A 14,264-nucleotide genomic window follows, 5' to 3' on the forward strand; every position below is an offset into this window, starting at 1 on the left:
GCATCAGTTTTTAACTTGGCCAATTATAAATGTAGCACCGAGTTAAACTTCTATTCAAACATTTGCATAGAGAAGGTATTTTTAAAAGTGATAATTTGAGAGTTTCTTTACAAAATGTCAATTTTTCTGCAACAAAAGAGTAATTTCTCCTTGTGCCCAAATAGACAATATTAGGAATTGTAGAAAGTTTTCTAATTCCCCACTATTGCTCAATGATAATTCTGATACAGATTTCTGGAAAGTGCACTATATAAATAATGCTATAAGTGACACCATTAGCCATGTCTATACCCTGAGTAATTACCAGTATATTTACATTGGTGATAAAAATTATGAATATAGAGAAACCCCTAGTCATTTTCTAAAGGAAATTTACCAAGATAAAAAATATGGGAACGTTTGCCTCAGTGCTCTAAAAATATTACTAATCCAAATATTCATAGTTAAGACAAAACTTGCAAGTGTAAGGTATGTGAAAGGGCTCTTAATCACAGTGCAGAGCTTGCTCAATACAAGAGAATTTATAGAGAAAGAGAGCCCTATATGTTTAAAGAATGTATCAAAGCATGGGCTTGCTCAGCATCTTCTAAACACAGTAGATACTATGACACTGATAAACCCTATAAATTTAAAGAATGTGAAAAAACTTTTAGTGAAAGATTACAACTTGTTAAGCATCAGAGAATTTATACTGAAGAAAAGAGCTGTAAATGTAAAAAGTGTGGCAAAGCCTTAAAAATTTTTCAACACTTACTCAACACCAAAAATTTATTCTGCAGAGAAGACCTACCAATGTGAAGAATGCAATGCACTCAAGAGCATTACTCAACATCACAGTGTTCATACAAGAGATATGACATGCAAATGCAAAGAATGTGACAAAACTTCTAATAAAAGCTCCAATCTTATTTGTCACCAGTAGACACACCTTGCAGAGATTCCCGACATATGTAAACAATTTTGCAAAGCTTTTAGTCAAAAACCAAGCCTTAAAAATCACCAGAGAATTCATACTGGAGAGAAGCCCTACAAATGTAAAGTGTGTGGCAAAAGTTTTAATAGAAACTCACATCTTGATTGCCACAACAGGATTCATACTGGAGAGAAGCCCTATAAATGTAAAGTGTGTGGCAAGAGTTTGAGTCACAAATTGTCACTTACTCAGCACCAGTGAATCCACACTGGAGACAAGCCCTACAAATGTAAAGAGTGTGGCATATCTTTTATTAGCAACTCCCAGCTAAATCATCACAAAAGGATTCATCCTGGAGAGAAGCCCTACAAATGTAAAGTGTGTGGCAAGAGTTTTAATCAAAAATCATCACTTACTCAACACCAGTGAATCCACACTGGAGAGAAGCCCTACAACTATAAAAAATGTGGCAAACCTTTTAAGAGCATCTCACAGTGTAATTGGCACAAAAGTGTTCATACTGGAGAGAAGCCCTACAAATGTAATGTGTGTGGCAAGAGTTTCAGTCAAAAATCATCACTTACTCAGCACCAGCGAATCCACACTGGAGAGAAGCCCTACAACTGTAACATATGTAGCAAAAGTTTTCATCAAAAAATTACTTATTCAGCACCAGAGGATCCACACTGGAGAGAAGACCTACAACTGTAAAGAATGCGGCAAGAGTTTTCATCACAAATCATCACTTACTCAGCACCAGAGAATCCACACTGGAGAGAAGCCCTACAAATGTAGAGAATGTGGCAAAGATTTTAATAAAAAATCAACACTTACTCAACACCAGAGAACCCATACTAGAGAGAAGTCCTATAAATGTGAAGAATGGCAAAGCTTTTAAAATTGAAGATCACATCTTACTAAACATTATAGATTTTATTCTGGAGAGAACTTTTACAAGTGAAAACATTGAATCAGTGTCTTTAAGGATGAATCAACCCTTATTTCACAGTAGTTCAACACTATTTAACACCAGAGATATGATAGCACAGAAATTATACAAGTGTAAAATAGGTGTCGGAGTCTCCAACAGTTATTCCACACCCTACTCAGGACCTCAGAATTCATACGAGTGAGAGGACATGTGGAAAAATTTCAGACATTTTTCAATTTCTGATCCCATACCTGTAGCAAATGTGGAGTAGCATTTGTCCAAAGTATGTACCTTAGATAACAGCAAAATATTTACAAAACACCTTGACAAAAACAACAACTGTAAGTGTCTTATGTATAGCCCATCTCTTGAAGTATTTGGGACCTAGGAGGGAAAAAATCATTTAAATGTAGAAAATGGGTAATTGCTTTTGATATTTGCTGAAAATTTTCTTAACAACTTTAGCTGATATTGTAGAAATAATGAAATACAAATATAGAATAGTGCATCCCTAAATGGATATAATTTTACTATAAATCAACAATTACTAAATATTCTCATTTCTCACAATTGGAGAAAACGTAATTCTCATAGTTGATTATTTCAGAAATGTCTTAAGATTATACGAAGCTTTAAATTTTTAATTTTTAGTTTTGAACTTAGGGGCACTTAATCAGTAAACTGCATCCCCAGATTTTTTTTTCATCATTTTTATTTAGAGATATGGTCTGCTAAGTTGGTTAGGGCCTCAGTAAGTTATGGAGCCTGGCTTTGAACTTGAAAAACGCCTTCTGTAGTTCCTCAAGGGTCACTGGCATGGACCACCATGCCTGTTGTATAGAGCATTTTTACTTATATTTGCATTACATATGTAATTTGTTACTAAATAAAAATTGTGAATTTTTAATGTTAACCATGTCATGCATTTAATGATGTTATTAGGTCACATACTTCCCACTATTCACTTTGCTAATGGAGCGATGCAATAGTAAAATATTCTATTGGGTAAAAAATGCTATAACATCTCCATTAATTATTTCATGTTCAACCAAGTTTTATTTGGGGAATATTATTTATGTAAATTACCTTTGAAATTATGGAAAAATTCCAACAGTTATAGGAAGGACCTAAGGATACTAAAATAATGCCCAGATATCCCTAGTTTGAATGACAACTTTAACATTTCACCTTACAAAGTTGCAGTACTCCCTAAGGGATCTACAACTCCGGAGAGTTGCACAAGCTCCCAGTCAGGGAGAGGAGAAAGACCCAAGAGACTAGGAGCCAATTTGCATATTCAGGTAAAAAGAGGGTTGCTGAATGGGGAAATATTCTCAATGTTTCCTGAGGAAACCACGTGGTCTACAGGCCCATCCTGACTCTTGGACTGAAGAAACCATGCAGTTCCTCATGAATTCCATGGCGTTCGTCACTGAGGAGACTAGAATGACCTCAATTGTAGGAAAAACCTACCAATATAGGACCACCTCTTTAGTCTTGGATACCCACTAGAAAAGTGTAACCAGATACATGTAAAATGATGACTGTAAAAGAAAAAGACACACTATAGGAGCATTTATGCCCCCACATTTTTTATTTCATTCTATATTTTTATTTTCTAGAACTTTTTCATTCTATTTAATAACTTACAATATAATATTTGCTATACTTATTGGATTATATGATAGATAGTATTATCCTGGTCTCCCAGACCCCTCTACAACCCAGTAATTATAAGATACTAGAAACTAACCCTGTCCCTCCTCAGATCTTAAAGCTCCAAGAGCCCATGACACCACAGAGAGAGAAACACAATTTTGATTGAAATAAACCTCTAGACCCTAATCTACAAGTCCTGTTCAAAAAGTAAAAACACAATATTCTCTTCATATGTGAGCCCTTAGGTTCAACAAAACACCACCCACAAACATTTCATTTAACATTATTAGGGAAAATAAATATTGAAATATAATGATAAATTCTAGGAGAATAATATTCACAATATGTTTTATTCCAAAGGGTAAATCTATAGGTTTCATGGTTCTTTTACTCCATGTTGTTTTACACAGAAAACTGGCTTCAGTTTACATATGAGAGTTTTAACTATAAGGCCTGGAGGGAAGATTCAGTACTAGAGGTCTAAGGAAAATACTGAAGATCTTCCCTTTCCATGTGCCTTCATGATGTCTGCATATCCTTGATGAAACAGCTAATGAATGCTGATTTCTCATTGCATCTGGCTCAGTGGCTCACTCATTGGAACCCCAATTTACTTAGTCATCTCAAGGCTATCAGTCCCTCCTTCTGGGATCTCACCTGTTCTTGGAAGGATGTAGTGTTTTTCATGGGATCACTAGGTCATGCAAGCTGTTAGAACAAAGAAAGCTTCATTCTGACTTGTATTTATTCAGTTCCACTTTAAACAGAAGTTAGAACAGGACTTCAGACTCTCACCTGTGGAGAGGATGCTCTGCCCAGCACTTCCCAGTCAGGACCCTGAAAACCTGTTTAGGAAAACTGGAACACTGAACCTATGTACTTGGGAGTCCCAGTCTGGCAATACAGTTGCCTCTGTCTGTTTCTTTTGCTTTCTTTCTTGCTTTCATAATATTACTCAAAGAAACACTGTCTTGTGTGAAGAGATTGTCTTTCTTATCTATTGGATCTGACCTGCCAAGTTGAGCAGCTGCCCACATACTTAATGTAACAATCACATGTATGTGTTATCTAATCGGTAACTATAGTATCTTTCAACTGCATGATTTTTTGTTGCATGGGGGAGGAAATTGAGAATGCTTTCTTTGAGTGCACATGGCACTATTAATAGTATTCATAACACTGCTAAGTAATATTTCCTCTCTGCTCAGCTTGTTAGTATTTCTCTTGTGCTGCTTTGTAAAACATAGAAAAGAGTTGCAAACCAAAATTTTTTTGATAATAGAGAGTTGCACAGACTGACTTGGGCAACTCTATTTACCAATGTATGTTATTTTGTATGGGCTCAGGGTACTCTTTTATACTTTTATTTAACCTTAATGACATTAGCATTTATTGAAGAGTTTTTAACTCACAATCCTTCTCTGTATACAAATTTTCCCTTATCATTTTTAAAATTTCTTACTCTTTTTAGGTATACATGACAGTAGAGCAAATTTTGACATTATTCATGGAGTAAAACTTATTTTAGTTAGCATTCCATTCTTGAGGTGTACATGGTGTGGACCTTCACTGGTGGTGTATTTATATATAAATACAGAGAAGTTGTGTCTAATTCATTCTAATGTCATTTCTATTCCTATTTCCCTTTTCTTCACTTCATTCCAACTTTGTCTAATCCACTGAATTTCTATTCTCTCCCCCTCCCTTGTTGAGTGGTTTAGCATCCATATATATTATATATTATATGTAATGTCTGTTTCATTCTACTATCCTTCCTATCCCCTATCCCTTCCCTTCCCTGCACTCCTCTCTATTTAGTCTAAAGTAACTATTCTTCCCCACCCCCTATTGTGAATTATCATCCACTTTATGAGAGAAAACATTTGGCCTTTGTGAGTGAGTGTGTGTGTTGGCTTATTTTACTTAGCATGATATTCTATAGCTCCACCCATTTACCTCCAAATGCCATAGTTTCATTCATCTTTAAATTTAAGTAATATTCGATTGGTGGGGGGAATATATATACAATTACATTTTATTTATCCATTCATCTGTTGAAGGACACCTAGGTTGGTTCTATGGTTTAGCTGTTGTGAATTGTGCTGCTGTAAACCTTGGTGTGGCTGTGTCTCTGTAGTATTCTGTTTTTAAGTTCTTTGGGTATAGTCCGAGGAGAGGGATAGCTGGGTCAAATGGTGGTTCCATTCTGGTTTTGCAAGGAGTCTCAATACTGCTTTCCATGGTGGTTACACAAATTTGCAGTCAGTCTCATGAGCAATGTGTGAGTGTTTTTTTCCCCCACATCCTCACCAACATTTATTGTTGCCTGTATTATTGATGATTGCCATTCTGCCTGAAGTGAGATAAAATCTTAAAGTAATTTTGATTTACATCTTCCTAATTGCTAGATGGATGGAATGTTTTTCCATATATTTGTTAATGAATTATATTTCTTCTGTGAAGTGTCTGTTCAGTTACTTAGCCCATTTTTTAATCGGGTTTTTGTTGTTGTTGTGTTAAGTTTTGAGTTCTTTATATACCCTAGAGATTAGTGCTTTATCTGAGGTATGTTTGGTAAAGATTTGTATAAAATCTGTAGGTTCTCTCTTCACATTATTGTTTCTTTTGCTGAGAAGCAGCTTTTTAGGTTGAATCTATCCCACTTATTGATTCTTTTTTTTAAAAAAAAAAAAGAGAGAGAATTTTTTTAATATTTATTTTTTAGTTTTTGGCGGACACAAAATCTTTGTTTGTATGTGGTGCTGAGGATCGAACCCGGGCCGCACACATGCCAGGCGAGCGCGCTACCGCTTGAGCCACATCCCAAGCCCCACACTTATTGATTCTTGATTTTTAATTCTTGTGCTGTAGGAGTCTTGTTATGGAAGTCAGATTCAAGACCAACATTCACCTCAGATTTTTAAATGGCATCCCAAGTTCATGAATGTTTCACTTTCATTGTTTCTCTTACTATCTTGCCTTATAGATCTACATGTTCTAAAGAGTCATGAAATGATCTAGCTTCACATGCATGATTTTCTTATGACAGTTATTTTTCAATATGTTTCTGCAGATTATTTAAAATATATATCTACTATTTCAGACTTTAACTAAAGCACATACATACCTTGTGTCGGGAATATTACATCAATAGATCAACATCAAATCTATAATATATATATATAAATATATATAAAAGCCTAGATTCAAATGCATGCACATCCACTCCAGAGCTTGGCCCATAACACTTATTCTACACTAGTTCTACACTTTAGAACCTTCATGAAAGCTTTTATAAATCCAAATCCTGAGATTCACTCCCCAGACATTCTTCTTTTTTTCTGGGGTGGGGGGGACGATGAAGAAGATTGAACTCGGGGACATTCAACCCCTGAGCCACATCCCTAGCCCTATTTTATGTAGCGAAAGGATCTCACTGAGCTGCTTAGTAAATCTCTTTCACTGAGGCCGGCTCTGAACTCATGATCCTCCTTCCTCAGTCTTCCAAGCTGCTGAGATTACAGGCAGGTGCCACCATGCTCACCTCAACAGAGAACCTTCTGTAACTGGTTGGAACCCAATTGTTCAGTGTATTGTGGCCTAATCCTCACAACTAGAGATAAAATTATTTTTCTCTTTATTAAAAATCAGGGCAATTTAGACAAAGAAATTGGATTCAACAGCACCTAGTTACACAGCAAGTCCACATTACAACAAAGGTGTGTGTCTGCAATTCTCCACCTCTCCAAAGAGCTCTTCTTAGCTCCACAAAGTTGGCAGTACTGGCCAACCCTCTGCCATGGCTCATTCCCGAAGCCTCCCAGGAGGTGAGTGCATATGAGGGACAGTATTCCAGGTGGCACCTTGGTAATCAATGCACCATGCCATGCCAGGGAGTAAGGCAGAGCCCAAGTCTCCAAAGGCACAAAACTTTCATGTGGCTAGTCCAGGATGGGGGCTGAATGTGGGGATACTTTTCCTCTGCCCTTGATGTGTCTTGCTTAACTTTGTGTATGCTGAAATACTTGTTCAATGACTTTCACTCTTTTTCTATTTTAAGTTTCCCTCTCATGTGGCTTTGGAGGTCTCCTTCTTTGGCAATTATTGTGACTTTCTTCTTCAGTTTTCCAACCTCCCTCAGCCCATCCATGTGGAATTTCTGTCTGTGGATATTAGTTTTTATTTTAAATATTTCCATTTGGTCCAAGTTGCCAATTACCTCTAGAAAACAAGTGTTTCATTATCATTCCTGTATTAATCCTTCACATGTTGATAATGGCAGTGATCAAGAACTATCTTCTGATTTCTACAACTGGAACATAAGTGGGTCTGCTTGAAATGACTGTCCTTTCTTTTGACTCCAGATAACAGGGCTACATCTTCATATAGGGCTTTAGTGCTTTTATATATATTCATATACAGTACCCAGGAGACTGAGCCTACTTTTGCATTGTTTCTCTCAGAGAAGGTGGAGTTGATCATGTAGGTTCCTTAGAGTGGACTCCAGCTCAGACGCTGCCTCGGCTCTGACTAGATTCCATCTGCCTGTGATTTCTACAACATGTGACTACAGCTCTTCCACTACTTTTCTATTTTGCATTTTATATTAGAGTAATTTTAATATTTCACTCAGAGCTTGAGCCACAGAACTGTCACTTTGGAAAGGATGAGATACTGAACCATCACTACCTCTGGAAAGGGGTGCTCCATGTGCAAACTAGGGAAGAGGGGCCCATCACACACTGTAGTCAGAGAACTTTCAGGGCAACTATGGGGGTGCCAGGAGTACGTCACACCAAAGTAGAGGCATTATGAATTGTGGGACAGGTTTGGACTAATTTGATTTTAGAATCAGAATTGAAGAAATTTAAGTTTCCTCATCAACATGATGAAAAAAATGACCTCAATCCAGATCATTTTCCAGATGTGTCCAGTTTGGAGCCCAGCTCTCTCGGATTCCTGTTATCCATCAGAAAAGACAGTAAAATTGAGAGACAGATGACATGTCCCACTGGGGAAGCTACAGTTCTGTGCTCTCCAGTGGGACCTTCTTGCCTTTCTATAGACATTAAAATTACAAATCTGCAGAGACAGGATTTAAACACATCCTTTCCATAAAACCTAGGAGTTTTTGTGCTCTGCTCAGCTTATTCAGATGGCTAAGTACCTCTGTGTCCTCAGATGCAGAGTTAGTGTGGGTTTTAAAAAGGGCATGGGAGGAGAAGATTTGGTCTACTAGTGAGGTTTCCCAGTAGATTCAGAGGAGACATTCACTCCAACAGTCCTAAAGAGCCCAGAGGACCGTGTTATGTAAGGTGAAATGAGGATATTGTCTTCTAAAGATGTTTGCTTCTTTGAGATCCTGCTGAAATGAGTCAATTATTTTTTAGGGAATGTCAGTTTTACTTTTTCCTTTTTTAAATTTAATAACTTCATGGGACACAACTTACATATGGTATGTCATGTAGAGATTTTAAACACTACTAATTTGTATACTTATTACCAGGGAATTAATAAGTTTTAATATTGACAATCTTGCTTTTGTCATCTTCATAACTCATAGAACAATTATTGTTTGAGTAATTGTACATTTTGAAATCTTTGGAAGGAAATGAGATTCTATGTTCAAAACCTCATTTTATAGAATGGAATCACACATGAGTAAGAACTTTCTTTAAGTTGGTAAATGTCAAATAAGGGACCATGATCAAAAGGAAGTACATTAAATATTTTTAAAAATCAAATTAATGTGCTGGTAATTTCCAATTCATGGTTCCAAATTATAGGCTTGTGAACATAATTCACAAGAATTTGGAAGAATATTTTTATGTATTAGTCCATTCTGTTTTAATCACACACACACAAAAAAAAACACCCTTTTGCAATATCTAATAATGGAAGTATGTAAACTCAATTTTGCTTAGAGGAACATTCAGGACAGTTGAAACCCATCCTGCCCTGGTCACTTTCAGATTTTTTTCCAAAATTCCATTTTTCGTGTCATTAGCATGCACAGATAAATGTGACCCCAAGACATAAAGACCAAGATAAAGCAGGACTTGACTCTTCCATCACAACATCAGTCAGGGAATCAGACCCTCCTGCAGGACCTTGTGGGTTTCCCAGTAATGAGAGCTTGGGGTCTGCAGAGAAGTGCATGGGCTCTCTCGTCCCATGAGGAGGTCCAGAGAACAGGGTAGAGGATAGTGTGGCTGTGAAGTCTCTAATCACACCTCCACAGACCAAGCAGGATGCAGATCTGATTTTATTGTGCAGGTACCATGTATATGTGTCAGGCAGTACCTAAGGAAAATATAGACAGCCACCAATGCAATGACTGCTAACTGTCCTTGCAGTGAACAATCAAGGAGTGGGACTGCAATATGTGGCCTCATTCCCAGAGCTGTGCTGATGGGTAAGCAGTTTGCCACTCAGACACCCTTATTGTATGCCCTGTATGCAGTACTCCATGCGCTTGTCCCCACAGAGAAGCACCTCTGGGGCTTCTTCTTTTTTGACTTTAAAGAACAATTTTTCTTCTAGTGGCTTTTCTCAGGAGAAACTTAAAATAATGGCAATATAAGTATCATAGATATTGGGGCTGGGGATGTTGCTCAAGAAGTAATGTCCCCGCCTGGCATGTGCGGGGTGCTGGGTTTGATCCTCAGCACCACATAAAAATAAAGATGTTGTGTCCACCTAAAATGCAAAAATAAATATTAAAAATTCTCTCTCTCTTCTCTCTCTCTCTCTCTCTCTCTCTCTCTCTCTCTCTCTCTAAAAACCATCATAGATAAAAGTGTGAATCCTAAGCTGTATTTTAAAACCCTGACAATTAAAAAAAAAAAAAAAACAACAACAACAACAACCATAATTCTCACCTCTGCTTCTCACAAAGAACTGCCATTCATTCAAATGTTGCCCAGGGTTTGCTCATCATGTTACTGGAGTGTGTGTTTTGCAGCATAGGTGCTGGGTGATGGTGTCACCCTCTCTGAGGTCTCAGTCATTTATTCCTAGTGCTCTTCATAGATTCCCAACACACAAAGAGCCACAAGTTAGCGGTTTCTGCTGAGGCAGACATCAGTCCCAAGCCCACTTGCTTGAAGCAAGACCAGTCTCAATTCTCCATCTCCCTTTTGTCTGTTTTTATGTTTGTGAATTGCAAGGGGACATGGGGAGGGTTGGCAGTAGTGGTGAAGCTGAGCTGTGTGATGAGGACAATTGCAATTTGTAAGTCTACACATGAGTTGCTAAGGGGTGAGGAAATAGTATCTGTCACCCCTATGAGCAGGATGATGCTCACACTGCATATGGGAGAAGAGGTGTTTCTTTCCCTAACTTTCACCCTGGAATGTGCCCACCCAGAAGGTCCAAAGATCCCAAACTTGCAGTGAGGTGTCATCCTCCTGTAATTCTCTCTACTTCTGTCCTGACCACCAGCTCATGTCCACTGCCTGAGCAGTCCTCACTAGATTGTTGGAATTCAGATGATAGTGCATATATCATACATCCACCCCCCTGACTATAGTGACAGCAGGATGGCACCATATCTAACATGACTCCTTCCTGGCCCCAGATATTAAAGGGAGTCTTAACCATGAGTATCCCGCAGTCTTTACTATCAGCTCTAACAAATTTTTTTTTTTGAAAATTTCTTTTTCATGTGTGATCTGTTTTTCTCATCTCCTCCCTTGTCCTTTCCTTCCTTGTACCATATGTGAATTCTTCAAATGGAACCTATTTCAGAAATCTGTTAAATAACCTGTTATTTATACATCCTTCCACACAGAATGCCCACTCTGGGGGGCAGCTTGATTTCTCCAGTGCATAAAGGACATTTGTGCCTAGTACAATAGGGAACTGGACCAAGCTGAAAACATCACTCTGTAGACCCTTGTTTGAAGGGTGTTTGTTTCTCAGATTATCTCCATGATGTTAGAGAGCTTTTCTCATGATCTCCTGGACTATGTTGTGCCATGCATAATGTGCACAGCTGGGAAGGTACATAGCTCAGGATTTCAGTCATCTCTATGAATCGTTCCCAGGATACTTCTTAACAACAATGGTACCTCAGCATTGACATTACTATACATAATTCTTTACAACACTACCATGATATATGTACACAATTTTAATCATATCACTAAATGATGTGCATCAAGTATATATGATTGTGGTTTAAAATTGGAGATAGCAGAATGACCAGACTATGGTTTCTCCTGGCACTACATGTATGAAGTTAGTTTTCCTTAGGATTGCATGAAATTGTGTTCCTTTCTTTGAATCATACTATCAGGAAAGTGTCTAAATTTTTCCTAATACTGATATAGAAATTTACTATCAGAAAACAATTTTCCAACAGTTTCAAGGCAATGGACAACCAATCCATGAGTTCTTGACTATTACTGCAAATTCATGGCACCTGCACACTCCTGTTGGTATGACTGCAGATTCCTCAGCCAACCTAGATGCCCTTCAATGGATGAGTGGATAAAAAAATGTGGTATTTATACACAATGGAATATTACTCAGCACTAAAAAATAACAAAATCATGGCATTTGCATGGAAATGGATGGCATTAGAGCAGATTATGCTAAGTGAAGCTAGCCTATCCCTTAAAAACTAGTGCTGAATGTCTTCTTTGATATAAGGAGGGCAACTCAAAACAGATCAGGGAGGAAGAGCATGAGAAAAAGATTACCATTAAACAGGGATGAGAGATGGGAGGGAAAGGGAGAGAGAAGGGGAATTGCATGGAAATGGAAGGAGACCTGCATTGGTATACAAAATTACATATAAGAGGAGGTGATAGGAAAGGGGGAAAAAGACAAGAGAGAGAGAGGTGAATTAGAGTAGATGGGGTAGAGAGAGAAGAAGGGAGGGGAGGGGAGGGGAAGGGTGGGGAGGGTGGATATTAAGGGATAGGAAAGGCAGCAAAATACAACAGACACTAGTATGGCAGTATGTATAAACATAGATGTGTAACCCATGTGATTCCACAATCTGTACACGTGGTAAAAATGGGAGTTCATACCCACTTGAATCAAATGGATGAAATATGACATGTCAAGAGTGTTGTAATGTTTTGAACAATAATAAAAAAAAATAAAATAAAATACACTTCAGCCTGCGTGAGGATCAAGGACAAATCCTTTCAACCACTCACCAAGACATTGAATTGCAGTTTTGTTCTTTTGCTCAGCTGCAGGAAGAGCAGGAATATAAGTAAATTCAATAATGATACCTACTGGGATATACTTGGATGAAATACAAGAGACATTACATCCATGGTAGGAAAGGTGCAGGAAATCTGGGTGGCAGAAGAAAGTTATCATGAAAGCAATAGAAATTCCCTCAAGCTCAGCAGGTAGTAGCTGTGATGACAAGTCCAATCCCAGCCTAATTCTTTCTAGGTTAGCACAGACCCTCACTTCATGCATGGGGAATACTGCTCATCAGCAATTTAAGAAATATTTACCCAAATTTAATATCCCAGACAATGTATTTTGCTTGCAATGCACACTTAAAAAAATCACAATTTTTTACTTCAATATTGAGTTGTTTAATTTCTTTTTCATTTTTTGATATTTAGAGTCAGCTGGGTAATAGTATCATATGCATAAGCTATTTGATGTTTGATGTATAAAATCCCATTAAATAATCTCAAACAATATTTAGTAGAAGTCAGAAAATACATTTTTTCATTTTTCTAAAACTAAGTTGTGAAACACTTCAGTTTGCACTATTAAATATATTACTCAAGAAAACTTATGAGGCTAACTAATAAGTATAAAGTCTCACTTATCTCTGTTTTTCCTTCCACATTCTCAGCATGTTCTATCTAAAACCAAAGCTAATACCAATGGCAAAGAAATTTTTCCCATTTTCTTCTGGAATTTTTTATGATTTCAGCTTACATCACAATGAAGTATAATTGCACCCTTGTGTACTATTCTCAAAATGTTGGTAGGTAGCACATACTGCAGAAGATATGCAGAAAAGGAAACACTTGGACATCCTTGCCAGGAATATAAATTTGAACAAACATTTAAGGGGGTTTTTCAACAAATGAAAACTAGAGATGCAATACAATGCAGACATTTTGTTGAATTTTCAGAATTATTCAGAAAAAGAATAAAACTCATAAAAAAGTACATGTGTATACAGAAGCGAGCTTATTATATTTACTTACATAGTCTTGTGAGGAATAGGCACCAAATTTTTGCCTGCAGGATGGCAACACTGGAAAACTGGTAACAGCTAAATCCAAGAAGCTGGAAGCTTCACCATGTGAGGAAGCAAATGAAGTAGCTGTGGTCCAGGACAGAGGACTTAAAAGACCCTGGTAGATGAAAAACCAAATAATCCAATCAATAATGAACCAAGGACCTGAACAGACACTTCTAAGAGGATATGCAATCAATCAATAAATATATGAAAAAATGTTCATCATCTCTAGCAATCAGAGAAACACAAATCAAAACAATGCTAAGATATAATCTCACTCCAGTCAGAATGGCAGCTATTTATTATAAAGAAAAACAAGTGTTGGCAAGGATGTGGGGGGAAAGGTACACTCACTGCTGGTGAGACTGCAAATTGGTGCAGCCAATATGGAAAGTAGTATAGAGATTCCTTGAACAACTGGGAATGGAACCACCATTTGACCCAGCTATTTCTCTCCTTGGACACCCAAAGGACTTAAAAACAGCATACTACAGGGACACAGCCACATCAATGTTTATAGCAGCAGCAAA

General features: G+C 37.5%; 1 pseudogene; it reads left to right on the plus strand.

The window, feature by feature from the left end:
* The first annotated feature begins 853 nt into the window (after nt 1-853).
* On the plus strand, nt 854-1,624 carry LOC139702080 (zinc finger protein 724-like; annotated as a pseudogene).
* The last annotated feature ends 12,640 nt before the right edge of the window (nt 1,625-14,264 follow it).

The sequence above is a fragment of the Marmota flaviventris genome, chromosome 15 (genome assembly GCF_047511675.1).
Source record: "Marmota flaviventris isolate mMarFla1 chromosome 15, mMarFla1.hap1, whole genome shotgun sequence".
NCBI classification, from domain to species: domain Eukaryota; kingdom Metazoa; phylum Chordata; class Mammalia; order Rodentia; family Sciuridae; genus Marmota; species Marmota flaviventris.